The sequence below is a fragment of the Delphinus delphis genome, chromosome X, assembly GCF_949987515.2.
Source record: "Delphinus delphis chromosome X, mDelDel1.2, whole genome shotgun sequence".
NCBI classification, from domain to species: Eukaryota; Metazoa; Chordata; class Mammalia; order Artiodactyla; family Delphinidae; genus Delphinus; species Delphinus delphis.
The window spans coordinates 113,130,089-113,144,612 of record NC_082704.1 but is presented as its reverse complement, the minus strand read 5'-3'; the positions used below and the strand labels follow the sequence as shown (position 1 = coordinate 113,144,612).

At 41.6% G+C, this 14,524-nt stretch overlaps 1 non-coding gene across 1 annotated transcript; it reads right to left on the bottom strand.

Moving 5' to 3' along the window:
* Window positions 1-4,929: 4,929 nt before the first annotated feature.
* Window positions 4,930-5,002, bottom strand: TRNAW-CCA (transfer RNA tryptophan (anticodon CCA)). Its single transcript has one exon. It is a non-coding gene; the product is annotated as a tRNA-Trp (tRNA).
* Between the last annotated feature and the right edge of the window lie 9,522 nt (window positions 5,003-14,524).

Genomic DNA, 14,524 nt, shown 5'->3' with positions numbered 1-14,524 from the left:
TTCCTGTTTAGTTTATGAAAATTTATTTTTTAACCTGTCATCTTAGGCATACTTATGAGCAAATCTTTTTTAAGCTGTTTTCTTATTTCAGTTTCATTTTGAGTGAATTTGTGTTTTGATCGATGGTTTTGTCAACTGTCTCTCATAGCATACGGTTTATTCACTTTCTTTGGAATTTTAGTTTCCAAGATCGTTTTGAGACTTTGAGAGGAAATTCTTTCTCTCCTCTTGATGCTTTCCAGCAGGTTTTTAGTCCTTCTGCCTTTGGGCTGATGATATAGAACTAGGAGTTATTTGGAGGTTCCGGGGTTGGGGGCGGTCTCAGTCTTGTGACGGACAATATCAGGGGCATCTCAAATCCAGTCAGAATTAGCCTGTGGGCATCTTGGCTCCATTCTGGTATGAAGGCTGCCTGCGTCCTCTCTTCCCTCACAGGCCCACCTATGAACTGCTGCTGCTAAACCACAGCCCCAGGTGGCGGTGAACAGCAGGTCTGTACAGCTGCCTTCACCCTTTACTATCTTTTCCTTCGGCCTCTCTAGGCAAACAGGAGGAGACAACACTTGAATCCTATTTCAAAAAGGTGGCTGAACTTTGTGCTACCCCACTGCCTGAGTAATGTTCAGCATGTACAGCGGGGCTTCGACAGAGAAGCAGACAGTCTATCCAGATAGAGAACTTTAGGAGTCAGGCTTTTAAAGCCCAAGAAGGAATTTTACTTAAAAATGAATCTAACTGGTTTTATGTTGGGTTATTTGGCTACAGATGACATGGAGAGATTTTAACCATAACTGCTTTTCTTTGGGGGATATATCAAGGACTCGGTAAATGAACCTACTTTAAAGAATGTTGGAACATGAGAAAATATTCCAAGGACCAAACGAAGGAACCAGAGCAGAGGAAGGGGGCACAGAGAGAGAAAGAGAATCTAGGAGATGGAAAAAAGGAAGCAGAAAGAAAAGCAAGGTAGAGAGACAGGGACAGGAGGAGAGGAAGGGAAGAGACAGAGGCAGAGATAGATGAGGCAGGGTTGCGGGGAGAAAGAGTCAAAGGGAAGAGGAAGAGAGAAATACAGGCAGTGTAAGAGAGCCAAAGGCAGACAGAAAAGGAAACGGCTAGCAAAAAATATCCTGAATACGTTGAAGGGATTCCATTTTCTTGCTTTTAAAAAAGAAAACATAGCCACAACCATAGGAGGAGATGTACCCTATTTGCTGAGTCTGTTGAGGGGATAACCCAGAAGAGCAGAAGTAGTGAAGATGACTGATCTTCCCGTCAAGACCCCCTCCAAGCCTGAGACAGAAGGCTGCTCTCCACTAGCTGTTGCCAGGCACAGCCAAGGAGCACTCCTACTGCCTCTGGTCACTTCTTACAGCCAGGCTGATCTGATGGTCTCTTCAATAACACATTCATCCGCAGCCTTATTAGTTTTCGTCCTGAGTAACATTAATTGCCCTCCGGCTGAGAGCATGTGTGAGGCATTGATTGATGACATTGCACTGTTTTCCGCTTCAGCAGCAGCCACATAGGTCTTGGCTGACGCACACACCCCTCCCCGCATGGCAGGTGGGGTGATTCCAGGACCAGTGACTGCAGGGAAAGTGAGCCCTCATCAGCAAACTAGTAGTTGGGTTAATAGAATGAACCGCAAGAGATTAACCCCATCCCAGTGACTGATCTTCCTTTGAAACCCCAGGGTCAGCTATCAGCATGAGGCCAAATATTTGCTTTTCTCCAGGAGTGCTTCCATTTATCCAAACCTGTCTTTGCTTGGGTTTCCCCAGAAGCAGAATCTGAGCAAAGCATATGAGAGCAAGTAGTTTATTTGGGAGGTGCAGATAGCACTGGTAGGAGAGTGGGGAAATGTGAAAAGGGAGAGAAGGCAGCTGACAAAGCATGCATTATCAAGCCAGCTTCCACTGTGGACAACTAGAGCTTAATCCTACGGGAAAACTCGGAGAAATGGTATAAAACCCATGCCCCAGGTTACTTAACTGAAGGGGCACGAGAGCTGGGGTTTTTTTTTTTTTTTGGCTGCGTTGGGTCTTCGTTGCTGCGCGTGGGCTTTCTCTAGTTGTGGCGAGCGGGGGCTACTCTTTGTTGTGTTGCGTGGGCTTCTCATTGCGGTGGCTTCTCTTGTTGCGGAGTACAGGCTCTAGGTGCGCAGGCTTCAGTAGTTGGCACACGGGCTCAGTAGTTGCGGCACACGGGCTTAGTTGCTCCATGGCATGTGGGATCTTCCCAGACCAGGGCTGTCCCAGACCAGGGCTCAAACCCGTGTCCCCTGCACTGGCAGGCGGATTCTTAACCACTGCGCCACCAGGGAGACCCAGCTAGGGTATTTATACGCTAACTCTTGTCAGCCATTGGCTACTACTGGATGGCATTCTGTCCAGGAAATTCCATCCTGTCCTATGTATGAGCAGAGTGGCCTTCCACCTAAGGCGATGTTGGCACTGGCAGGTGGAAGGTAGCTGGAGTAGACTAGGTGGTAAGGCCTGAGGGATGTGCGGGGCTCCTACAACACTTGCCCAAAGCCTTCGTGGACACTTAGAGGCTTCCTAAGCTCCTCAGAGAAAAGCTGCCCATTTCTGAAGTTTTATAACATAGGCTCATCTACAGGCAGTGTAGCAATGATTCCTATGGTCATATGTTTTTATCAAATTCACACACGCAAGCTGTTTTAACCACAGTTGGTCAAGGTCACTATCTTTTTCCGCTCTGGAATCTTCCCTCACACTTCCCATGTATTAGGTGGTTTCTCTGATCCTCCCCTTCGAAAAAGCACAGTAAACTAATCAACAGTCATTCTAAACTAGTTTTAATGAAAAACATCATCACTGTTTGGACTTTGGAGTTATGGTCTATTGGGACTGCTTTAAAACAGGCCCCCATGGGAGAGGTAATGATTAGCGATAGTTAAATAATTATTCACTGTGGCTCTTTGGTGTCCCTGTGAACCAGAGCACTTTTGGGGAGGGCTGGTTTTGATAGTCACGACTACTTCTGGTTCAAGAACTAGTGGTAAATGTAAAGTGACGAGAGGAGCTGTCTGATTCTTTAAGGAAGCAAACTACTAAGCTTAGGGAAACAGTTTGGGAAAATCCAAATACAATTTATCATCACTAAGATTTGGAAATTTACGAAGCCACTTGTAGCACCTGACAGGTTTTTATTCATCCCTGAGCTAACATGGGCCCTGTAATTTGATAATATTTGCCCATTCAAGTACCAGTATCCATGAAAAACCCCATGTATGATACAGACACATATGTATTTGAGTGTATATGATGTACCCATGTAACTACGTAAGTATACATGACATCTATGTAAAACTCTCCAAAAATAAAAATTGAAATATTAGGAATAGTCAACATCATTCTGTTTCCAAATACAGACTAAGAGTATAGGGAGTCACTACCATTTGTTGAAAGCTTACCGTGGGCCAAGCACTATGGAAGCCCTTTAAATCCACAAAAGCCCACAAAGTAGGTTCAGTTATTATTGTCTCTGTTATTCAGATAAAGAAACTAAAGCACAAAATGTTAAGGAACTTTCCCAAGATCAATTTGTAAGTGATGGAGCTAAGATTTAAAATCGGGTATTTCTGACTCCAGAACCTGATTTTTAACTACCACATGGTAGCTTTAAGTATAAATAGCCTGTTGGGACTTCCCTGGTGGTCCAGTGATAAAGAATCCGCCTTCCAATGCAGGGGACGCAGGTTCGATCCCTGGTGGGGGAACTAAGATCCCACATGCCATGGAGCAACTAAGCCTGAGCACCTCAACGAGAGAGCCCGCATGCTGCAAACTACAGAGCCCACGCACTCTGAAGCCTGCGCGCCACAACTAGAGAGAGAAAACCCACACGCCACAACTAGAGAGAAGCCCGCGTGCTGCAACAAAAGATCCCACATGCCTCAACGAAGATCCTGTGTGCCACAACTAAGACCCGACACAGCCAAAAAATAAAATAAATAAATAAAGTATAGAAAGCCTGTCAAAAGGACAAGGTCTTGGCAAAACTGCCTAGAGCCTTGGGCCTGTAACTGTTCAAGAGTCTGCAGGAAATTGACATTTGCACGTATAGGCTGGGGCAAAGGTTAGGGGACAGATAACATTTTCTCCTTGTGTAAACGCTAGGGGGCATTCCAGGAGTCAATCTCACTCTGCCTTTCTCCTATACTTTTTTTCTGTTAAGGTAATCACGCCAGGGCTCATCTAACTGTCCTCCAGCTTCCGTGAGCTTTAGCTTCTGGCAAGGATGTCTATGCGCTCAGACCCGCTAAAGATTGGTACCTCATACTTCTCCCCTGGGCATATTTGTCTAGAACAGACACATAGTCTATACAAGGTTTCTCTGTGAGGTAGACAAGTTTTATTTGTTTGTTTCTGCCTCTACTAGCAAAGAGCTCAGGTTAAAAATGATTGAGATGCAAGAAGTCTCATTAAGTGGTATGTAACTGACTTTTGGTACTGACCTTTATGCAGATTATACACAAGGTGCAATTCTTCTTGGTCTTCATGTTGTCTTAGCAATTCCACTCAATTTCTTTATACTTCTGTTAACGTCCTCTAGCTAAAGACCATCAGAAACACACCTAGAGTCAAAGTTGGTTTTATTGATTTATTACAATGAGAGTGAATGTACACATTGGGGAACCATAGAGCATCTCAATAAGAGGGAGTTCAAAAGGATTTATTATAGTGTTTGGACTTGTAGTAGGTGACTTGGGGCAAAGTTCAGGAAATAGGGCTTTATTCTGGGTTAGGTGCTGTCAAGAAATGGGGATAATTCTATAACTGGGTACTTTAATAATTCTTTTTTTTTTTTTTAATTTATTTGACCGTGCTGGGTCTTAGTTGCAGCACTTGGGATCTTCGTTGCGGTGTGCGGGATCTTTTAGCTGCGGCATGCAGGATCTAGTTCCCTGACCAGGGATCGAACCTGGGCCCCCTGCATTGGGAGCATGGAGTCTTAACCGCTGGACCACCAGGGAAGTCCCAATAAATCTTATCTAAAGGAGGGGAGACTAGGGTGAGCCTTTAGCTGTAGCTGGTGAAGCAGTGGCAATCACTTATATGAGCCAAGATAAGGGGATGTTTGATCATTTTTGTTGTTTGAACACTGTTCACGCTTTCGTCTGTTTTCAGACATGATTGCAGGGTGGTCTTGTTTTTATCTTGATCCATCATGGGCTTATGTGATGCTGGTGTCTGTGAGACGGCTTATGTTCACCAGGGGAGCGCTGGGGCCCGGCCACGAGCAACGCCAAGGCTTAGCTGACAGTTCTGGGCCAACTTCTGCCAGTAGGGGCGCCTTACTCTTTCTCAGTTTTCTTATCCTTAAGCTGGTATTTCTGAGTCTCATCTTTTGGATGAACTCACCTCTCCTGTATGTAGACCTCATAGGGAAAGACAAAATACCACAAAGATGCTAACAATGGGCCTTAGGCCTTCCAAAAGATCTTTCCACATTGCAGCAGAAAATACTGATACCATGTTTTCCTTTCCTTAGTTTTCCATTTCCTCATAACATAGAAATAATTCCATCTGGAGCCATACCTAGAACAGACCAGGAGATGATGTGCCAAGGCCTGTGGTCTAATTAAAATAGATTAAGGAATGAGAAGTAAGGATCAATGTAAGCTAAAAGTTGAAATGCAACAGTTTAACGGTCACACGATGGCACGTACTAACAATAATCGGTAAGGAAAGCTCAGATTAATCTGTGTCATAGCAGTGATTGTAGCTAAGTGGTTGGGGAGAATGCAGAAGACTGCTTACGACAGTTCTCAGAGTTTGCATTCTGGCTTTGGAAGCCCTTTATGACTTGCCTCTCCCTTGGATAGTAGAGGGAACCCTCCTCCTTCTCTTAACTTTATCCCCCCTATAGCCACACAGACTGGTTTCCTTTGAGCCAAAAGCTTCCAGATGCCCTTCTGTGCTGGAGAATAAAGTGTCTGACCCAGCCACTCTTGATTTATGTTCCCTGGGCTGCTAATAATAACAGTTGCTATCTTGATACTCTCAAATAGATACTGAAGCTGTTTGCCAGTGGGATTTGTGTTTGTGTTTCCGACAATACAATTTTTCTCCCTGCACTGTTCATATCCTCTGTAGAGTTTTCCCTGCATTAAAAATATTTGCTAGAGTTGAGACTTGTTAGCTTGTTCTGATTTCTGTTACCCCATATTGATTTGCAAGTTCTACAACTTCATATAAATGAAACGATGCAATGCAGTATGTGTTCTTTGCGTCTGCTTTCACTTATAATATTTGTGAGACTCATCCACGTTATTGCTGGTAGTAATTTTTTTTTTTTTGCTGAGTGGTATTCTCTTGTATGAATATACCACAATTTGCTTATCTCATTTGTTGATGGGTATTTGAGTTATTTCTAATTGAAGGCTATTATAGTTAAAGTTGTTACAAGCATTCTTGTACACGGCTTTTTTTATGGATATATGTTTTCATTTTTCTTAAGTAAATACCTAGAAGCTGAGATTTTGGGTCATAGGGTGGGTAAATGTTTAAATTTATAAGAAACTGACAAATAGATTTCCAAAATGATTGTACTATTTTACACTCCAACCAGCAGTGAGACTTCTCGTTGCTTCACATCCTCACCAACATTTTTTGTTGTTAGTTGTTGAACTTTTAGCCGTTCTAGTGGGTTTTATAGCACTTTAAAGTTTTCTGATTGTCCACATCAATAAGAATGCTGGATTCAATTTTTACCTGTGTTTTGCTTATATTTTTATGTTTTTCAATTCTTACGTTTTATGAGTGAAATTAGAAAAGGTACAACTTTTTTCTTTAAAATTGTACAAAAAATACTAACCATAAAAGAAAAGATTGATAAACTGGACTTCAGTAAAATTAAGAACTTCTATTTATCAAAAGACACCTTTAAGATAATAAAAAGGCAAGATAGGAAGACATTTTATGTATACAAAAGATGACTCATATCCAGAATATATAAAGAACTCCTACAAATCAATACAAAAAATACAAGTGACTAAATTTAGAAATGGGCAAGAGATTTCAACAGGCATTTTACACAGAGAATATTCAAATGGTCCATTAGCACATGAAAACATGCACAATTTCTTTAGGCAAACTTAGACCACAATAAGATATTACTAAACAATGAGTAGAATACCCAAAATTAATAAGATTGATAATACCAAGTGGTGGCAAGGATGTGGAGCAATTGAACTTTCATATGCGTTTTTGGTGGGAGTGTAAATTGGCAAAGTCATTTTGAAACACTAACAGTATCTACTTAAGCTAAACATGCATGTATTGTATGAGCCAGCAAGTCAACACCTAGGTATAGAACCAAGAAAAATGAGTACATGTGTCTTCCAAAGACATGTGCACATTTGATCATAGTATCCTTATTCATAAAAGTCCAAACAGAGACAACTTGAATGGCTATCAGTAGGAGAAAGATATATAAATTGTGTTATATTCAAAAAGAGATGGAACTATGACAGCACACAATGATACAGATGGCTCTCACAGACTTAATGATGAGTGAAAGAAGCCAGACCCAAAATAGTACATTCTATATAATTTCTTTTGTATGAATTCCATGCATAGGCAAAGATCATTACTACTGATAGCTGTCAGAATACTTGTTGTCTCTGGGGAGAGGTATTGACTGGGAAGGTGTTTAAGACAGCCTTCCATGATGCTGGAAATGTTCTATATCTTGACCAGGGTCATAAAAATTCATCAAGCTGTACACTTATGATTAGTGCACTTTATTGAATGTATGTTATACTTCAATATCTTTAAAAAACTTCTCATTGCGGTGTCTCCTCTTTGTTGCGGAGCACAGGCTCTAGGGCGCCCCGGCTCAGTAGTTGTGACTTGCAGGCTCTAGAGCTCAGGCTCAGTAGTTGTGGCGCACGGGCTTTGTTGCCCTGCGGCATGTGGGATCTTCTGGACCAGGGCTCGAACCCGTGTCCCCTGCATTGGCAGGTGGATTCTTAACCACTGTGCCACTAGGGAAGTCCCATGGAACAAAATCTTATTGGAGTAGCAAGAAGCCCTTTGGAGAGACTAAAATGCCGACAAGGGATTATGACTTATAAATTACAGTAATACTCATATTTAGACACTCAACCATAGTGTCAACATGAGACTGTGTATAAGTTGCAGTGTTCCATAGAGGAAAGGCTAAAAGCAAGATAAATTCCGCATGTATAATGAAATTTCAAAATAGATTTTTTAAATGTAAATTTTCTTGTCACTAAGGCAGCTAATTCTGCTCTTAGAGTGTTCACTCAGGTTTACCATGTGAATCCTTCCTTTGGAGTAAATGTGACACTAAGCAAATCAGTTTCTATACATAACTGATAAGCTCAGGTATTTGTGCAGAATAATGTAAGGTCTAATGATGAAATATTCATTAGCTGGGGACAAACTTGAGAAATATCTTCTACTTTGACTTCTGACAGTTGACTCGTGGCACTTTTTTCCTTGAGATGTCTGACTGGAGAACACAGTATTGGTGTATCATTGTCTGGGGGGCAAAAATTCAAAAGTGAATTGTCTCCTGTGGGAATCACATCCATATCCTAGGCTTTCCAAATGGAATAGCCAGTCATTGAGGTCTCAATTCTGCTGACTCTCCCGTGGACACAATGAGTGAGCCCTCTTATAGCCAATCTAATGCATAGAAGCAAGGCTGCCGCTCAGCAGGAGAGAAAAATGGACTTTGTCAGCTGCTGACCTTAAACACTTGGACTAAACATTTTTTTGCAAAAATGTCCAAAGGTGGAGGATTTTGTAGGAAAAAACACTGTATCACAGTACCCCCCAAGACATCCCTCAAAGTCACAAAAGGAATATGTCAAGTAATTGAGGGCTTCTCCCTAGACTGGTCATCACCACTTACTGTGAAATGAGTAAGTCTGATTTTATAATATGTTTGCTTTCAGTAGATTTTAAAATTATTTTAATTCATAGCCTTTGTTGTTTTGATGGTGGGTTTTCAAGAGATGTTTGAAGAAAGTTTCATTTGAGGACCTTTTGGGGTATTGGGGTAAAGTAACACCTGTTACACAATGTCAAACAGTGAATGGCCGGGAGTTCCCTGGCAGTCCAGTGGATAGCACTCGGCGCTTTCAGTGTCGCGGCCCTGAGCGTTCAGTCCCTGGTCGGGGAACTAAGATCCCACGAGCCAAAAAAACCACCAGAAAACAAAAACAACACCGAGAAAACCCTCCCAGTGAATGGCTTTTAAAAGTTTTTAATAAAACTTATTTCTGCTATGCAGTGTTAAGCTTATAAGTGCGGGGTGCAGGGGGATTCATATTAACCATCTGGCTGTCTAAAGGGAATGTTTCGTCAAATGGGAACGTGACACTAAAGTTTGAAGCAGACTTACACTTCGGTCCACAGTCTCAAAGGTACGTGAACTATCACTTCTTTACATATACACTTTTTGTATTTCAACTAAACTTCTGACTCCAAATTGCCATTACAACAGGCTAATGGATTACTAAGTCTGCACTTCCCCATCTTCTCCATAATGTTATCAGGCTTTTTATTTCTTGGGACATAATATTGACTGGAGGCAGGGGGTGAGGAGGGTTTAGAATGACCATCTGATCTTCAGTCATGGTCCTTGAAGGCTCCCTCAGTCAGCCCCTACCTCTGAGAGTATTACCATTGGGACAGGGACATCATATTCTACTTTCATCTGTAAGATGCACCGTTGAGCCAGTCACCTTTGGGGTCTTGCCAACCAACAGGAAAGCCAGGAAGTAGTTTGTAGATCCAAGATATTCCGAGATCCTTGGATTCTTTCTCATCCCATTTCCCAACCCCAGGGAAATTAATTTCTAGTCCAGGAGGGAGAAGAATCTGTCTTCCTTCTGCTTTTCTGAAGCTCTGAATATACCTGAAAATGAATGAATGTATGAAGAAGTGAATAATGTTTCATAAGCCCCATTTCCTAGTTAGTCTGTCTTGTACCACAGGGCAAGTTCACTCTGTCATCTCTGCTGTTCTGTGACCTTAATCTAAACCTTATAGAAGTCTTCTAATTATTACCAAATTCAGCATTTTGTGCCAGGAGTTGTGAGGATCACAAAAGAAGCAACCTCATTGTTGCCCCCAAGGAGCCTCTTGTCTAGTTAGAGACAGGGCTTATATCCACACACATTAGAGAGCAGTATGAGGCAAAGAGAAAAGGAACATTCTGCTTGTTAGGGGAGAGCCAAGCAAAAGGCGGTCACTTGCAGACTACAGTAGATGGAGAACACTATGAGGAAACAAAGGATCTGGACCACAGATGTCTTTGGTAGGTGGAAAGGAGAGAGGAGAAAAAACATTTGGTAAAAAAAAAAAAAAAATTCATTTCTCTTGCTATATCTTAGCTCCGTTACAGGTCCTACCCCAAAATTGAAAAGATACTCAATAATACCTCGTTAATTGATTGATTAAGGTATAAAGGTCTTTAAAGCTAGAGTGAGGAAACATGGACTCCATTCGCAGCTTTGCCACTAACTAGCTGTGTGATGTTAGGCAAGTCACATAGCTTTTCTTGGCATCAGTTTTCTCAATCAGAAAATGAGGAGACTGGATTTTAAAATACTCAATTCTCTTTGAGCTCCAAAAGCATATAATTAATTATCATTCAACCTAAGGAATCAAGTTGCAAAAGATTTTCTGGAAGAAATGAAGCCTGGGGACTTCACTGGTGGCGCAGTGGATGAGACTCTGTGCTCCCAATGCAGGGGGCCCGGGTTCAATCCCTGGTCGGAGAACTGGGTCCCTCGTGAATGCTGCAACTAAGAGTTCACATGCCACAACTAACGAGCCGGGGCTCCACAACTAATAGCCGGTGCTCTACAACTAAAGAGCCCACCTGCCACAACTGAGACCCAGTGCAACCAAATCAATCAATCAATATTTTTTTGAAAATAAAAGAAATCCTGTTATAAAAAAAAGAAAGAAATGAAGCCTGAAGGGATTTTAAAAAGAAAAATATCAGCGAGCAAAGATGGAAAAAGAATTAATGAATCTTCATTTAATAATAAGGGTAACACATTAATGAAATTACATTGTAAGCCAGAACTTGTATTTTCAGCAAAAGTAAGGAAACGTAAAAACATGTTGCTTCCTAACTGGAGAGGAGACTGTGTGGGTGAGGCACTCTCCATTATCGCTCCAGAGTAAATATGTTCTCAGTGATGTGAATTTTCTGCTGTGACTTCCGCTCCAAGCTAGAAGTCAACAGGGACTTAGCAAAAGTTTCAATTTAGCTAAAATCAATTGGAAAGTTTAAAATCAATCGTAAGTCTTAGTTACTGAAATCAATTAAAACCTTCTCACAGAGTGTAATTTAGATAGTTCTCTGCTCAATATACCTTTTGGGGGGGGAGGGGCCGGGTCAGAATGCCATAGTTTGAAAAATCCATCAATAGAATAAATATTTGAGCTCATTTTTCTTATCGTTCAGATTCCTATTTTACTGTAGAGCCTAAGGACACAGACTGTGTATTTGTACTCCTCCCTAGATTTTTATCTCATTGTGCACTGTTTTTTTATCAATGAGAAGAAAGACAAAGGCTAAGAAGGGAGTGGAAGCACTCTGAACCTATCAGAGTTGATCCTTGGATCTTGTCCTCCATATGTAAGGTGTTAGAAACACTAGAGGATCGGTGTGCAATCACTTATGGTGAGCCTGTCTTTACCCTCCACACCTTCCAGGAAGCTTGTCATAAAAAGATGATCAGAAACAATAAGATTGTCTTTCTCAGGAATTTACACTGGGAGATATGGAATGCATCAGTTGTTTGCAACGTTGACTTAAAAAAAAAATGCACAACATGAGAGTTGTGAGTTAAGTTTTATTTGGGGCAAAAGGAGGACTATAGCCCAGGAGGCAGCAACTCAGCTCTGAGAAACTGCTCCAGAGAGACAGGGGGGAAGGTCAGAATATATGTGATTTTGGTGAAGGGAGAGTACATGCAATCAAGCACACATTTTTTGCAGAAGGTTTCTTCTAGTCTCGTGAAGCAGACGTCACAATGAAGGGTTTTACTGCTTTTCTAGATATGAGGAGATATAAGAATTGGGCTCATAAAATCGGTTCCTGAAAATATCTAACTATCTGAAGACTTGTTCTGCCAGTTTTTCCCAGAGCACAGAGTGCCTCATTTCTGCTCTCCACCCTGAACTCCTTTCAAGGGGTGTTGGAAGTCAGCGGCTGCAACAAGCAGCGCATGATTTAATCCTTGTAGAGGCAGATGGCAAGTGCCAATTTGTAGCTGACAGAAGAATGCATACAGGGAATGTCAGAAGGTAGGATCCGGATCATGAGGGACCACGGCAAATTCAAATAGTGAGAAAGTAGAAACTGTGTAATAAAAGGTGTGCGGAGGGGAAGACAGAAGGCAGAGGAGAACGGAGCAGACTCTCAGAGCAATGCAAAAATGCCATGACTAAGGCTCCTCAGTCTAAAAGGAGTAAGTTCCCAGAATCACCTGTCACCTCCCATTTCAGTTCAGACCACCTGGGTCCTAACTACAGATGACCACTTTCCCTGCAAGACCCTACTCCTTGAAACCAAAAAGCCTTAATCAACACAGTAAAAATATTAAATGCCCTTACTTATATTCAACAAATAAATCCTGGAAGTAGGATGTACTTAGTAACATCTTTTGAACTCTGATGGCAGCTCAGTCCAATCACCTCATTTTACAAATGAGAATAATGAGGGCCAAACAGCAAAACAATGTAGGCAGTGCCATAGTGCTGGTTACTGTCACCCGGCGGAAATCTAAGTCTCCTATGATGGCAGCTTCTAAAATGACTCCCAGGGATCCTCACCCCCTGGTATTCATGCCGTTGTGTGATTCCCTTCTTGAGTGTGAGCTAGACTTAGTGACTTGCTCCTAGTGAATAGAATGCGGCAAAAGTGATGCAGTGTCACTGCAGTGATTAGGTTATAAAGGACTGTGACTTCCATCTAGCTTTTACTCTCTCCCTGGCTCTTCTTGCTCGCTCACTTTGATGAAGCCAGTGGTCATGTTGTGAACTGCCCTATGGAGAGGCCTGCATGGCAAGGAAATGAGGGCTGCCTCTGGTCAAGGGCCATGCAGGAGCTGAGGCCCTCAGTCCAACAGCCCACCAAGAACTGAATCCTACCCACAACTGTGAGTGAATTTAGAAGCCAGCAAGCCTTGAGATGACTTCACTCTCAGCCAGTACTTTGTTTTTGACCTTGTGAGAGATTCTGAGCCAGAAGACCCAGCTAAGCCATGCCTGTATTCCTGACTCACAGAAATTATGGGGTAACAAATATTTGTTTTATGAAGCTGCTTAGTTTCGGGGTAATTTGTTAGGCAGCACTAGATAGTTAATACACCCCAGTGCCCAGATCAGTGCTTTTTGCTGATGCCTGCAGAGTCAACAGTAGCCATGCTTGCCTCCAGCTGAATGAAAGCTATGCCTGTGATTAATCTATGATCCTAACACCAAGTGATTTCACTGCTGACCGTGGCATGGAAACAATATTAAAATGACAGTGCATCAGGTAAAGCTCAGGTGTGAGATTAAAACAAACAGAAACAAAATAGAGTTGCTGTTTCTAAAGTGACTGCAGATTTCTGTGATCTGGAGGCACAGACTCAAATTATCTACAGCTGCCCCTTAAACATTTCATCAGTAAATGCATAGCAACAATCTTGTTCCTGGTGATGTTCACAGTGAAAACAAACACTTGATTGATTTTTCCCTCCAATAGAATGAATTATCCATGTTCTTTGTCAAGGTGGGCAAACATGTGTGCATGTGGTATGGGGAATATGCACATCTTTCTTGTGCAGTAGAGAGAGTTATGGAAAACTAAGATTTGAATTGCATTTGCAGAGACTTTGATAGCTAACAGCACCACAGTATAAATTAACTGAATGAAAATTGCTCAGGGAGAATAATTGTATCATTCTTTATTCATCCATCTATTCATTCAGTTATTCCCTTGCTTATTCAACAAATACTTATTATGCATCTACTATGTATCAGGCAATATTCAAAGGTCCAGGAGATCAAACTATGAATAAGATAAATTCCCTGGTCTCTTTTCACTGGATGCCAGTAGCAACCCTCTCCTCACTCCCACAGTTGAGATAACCAAAAATGTCTTCACACATTGCCAAGTGTCCCCTGAAGGTCAAAACCACGCCCCCGTTAAGAATCACTGAACTAGAGTTCTTGGGGCCAAGGAAAAATCAACTGACATCCCAAGTATTTAAACATTTCACAGAATAAACTTACAAGAAAAAAGAGCTCTTTTGCTGTACACCAGAAAGTAACACAACATTGAAAATCAACTATACTTCAATAAAATAAAATTTTTTTAAATGAAAAAAAAAAAGCTCTTAGCTCTTGTGGTCTCATTTCAAATATATCAATATTACCCTTTTGTGGTATTGTTAATATAGGAAGGTCCAGATTTTATAGAATAAATAAATCTTTAAGCAAGTTTAGAGTTGGTT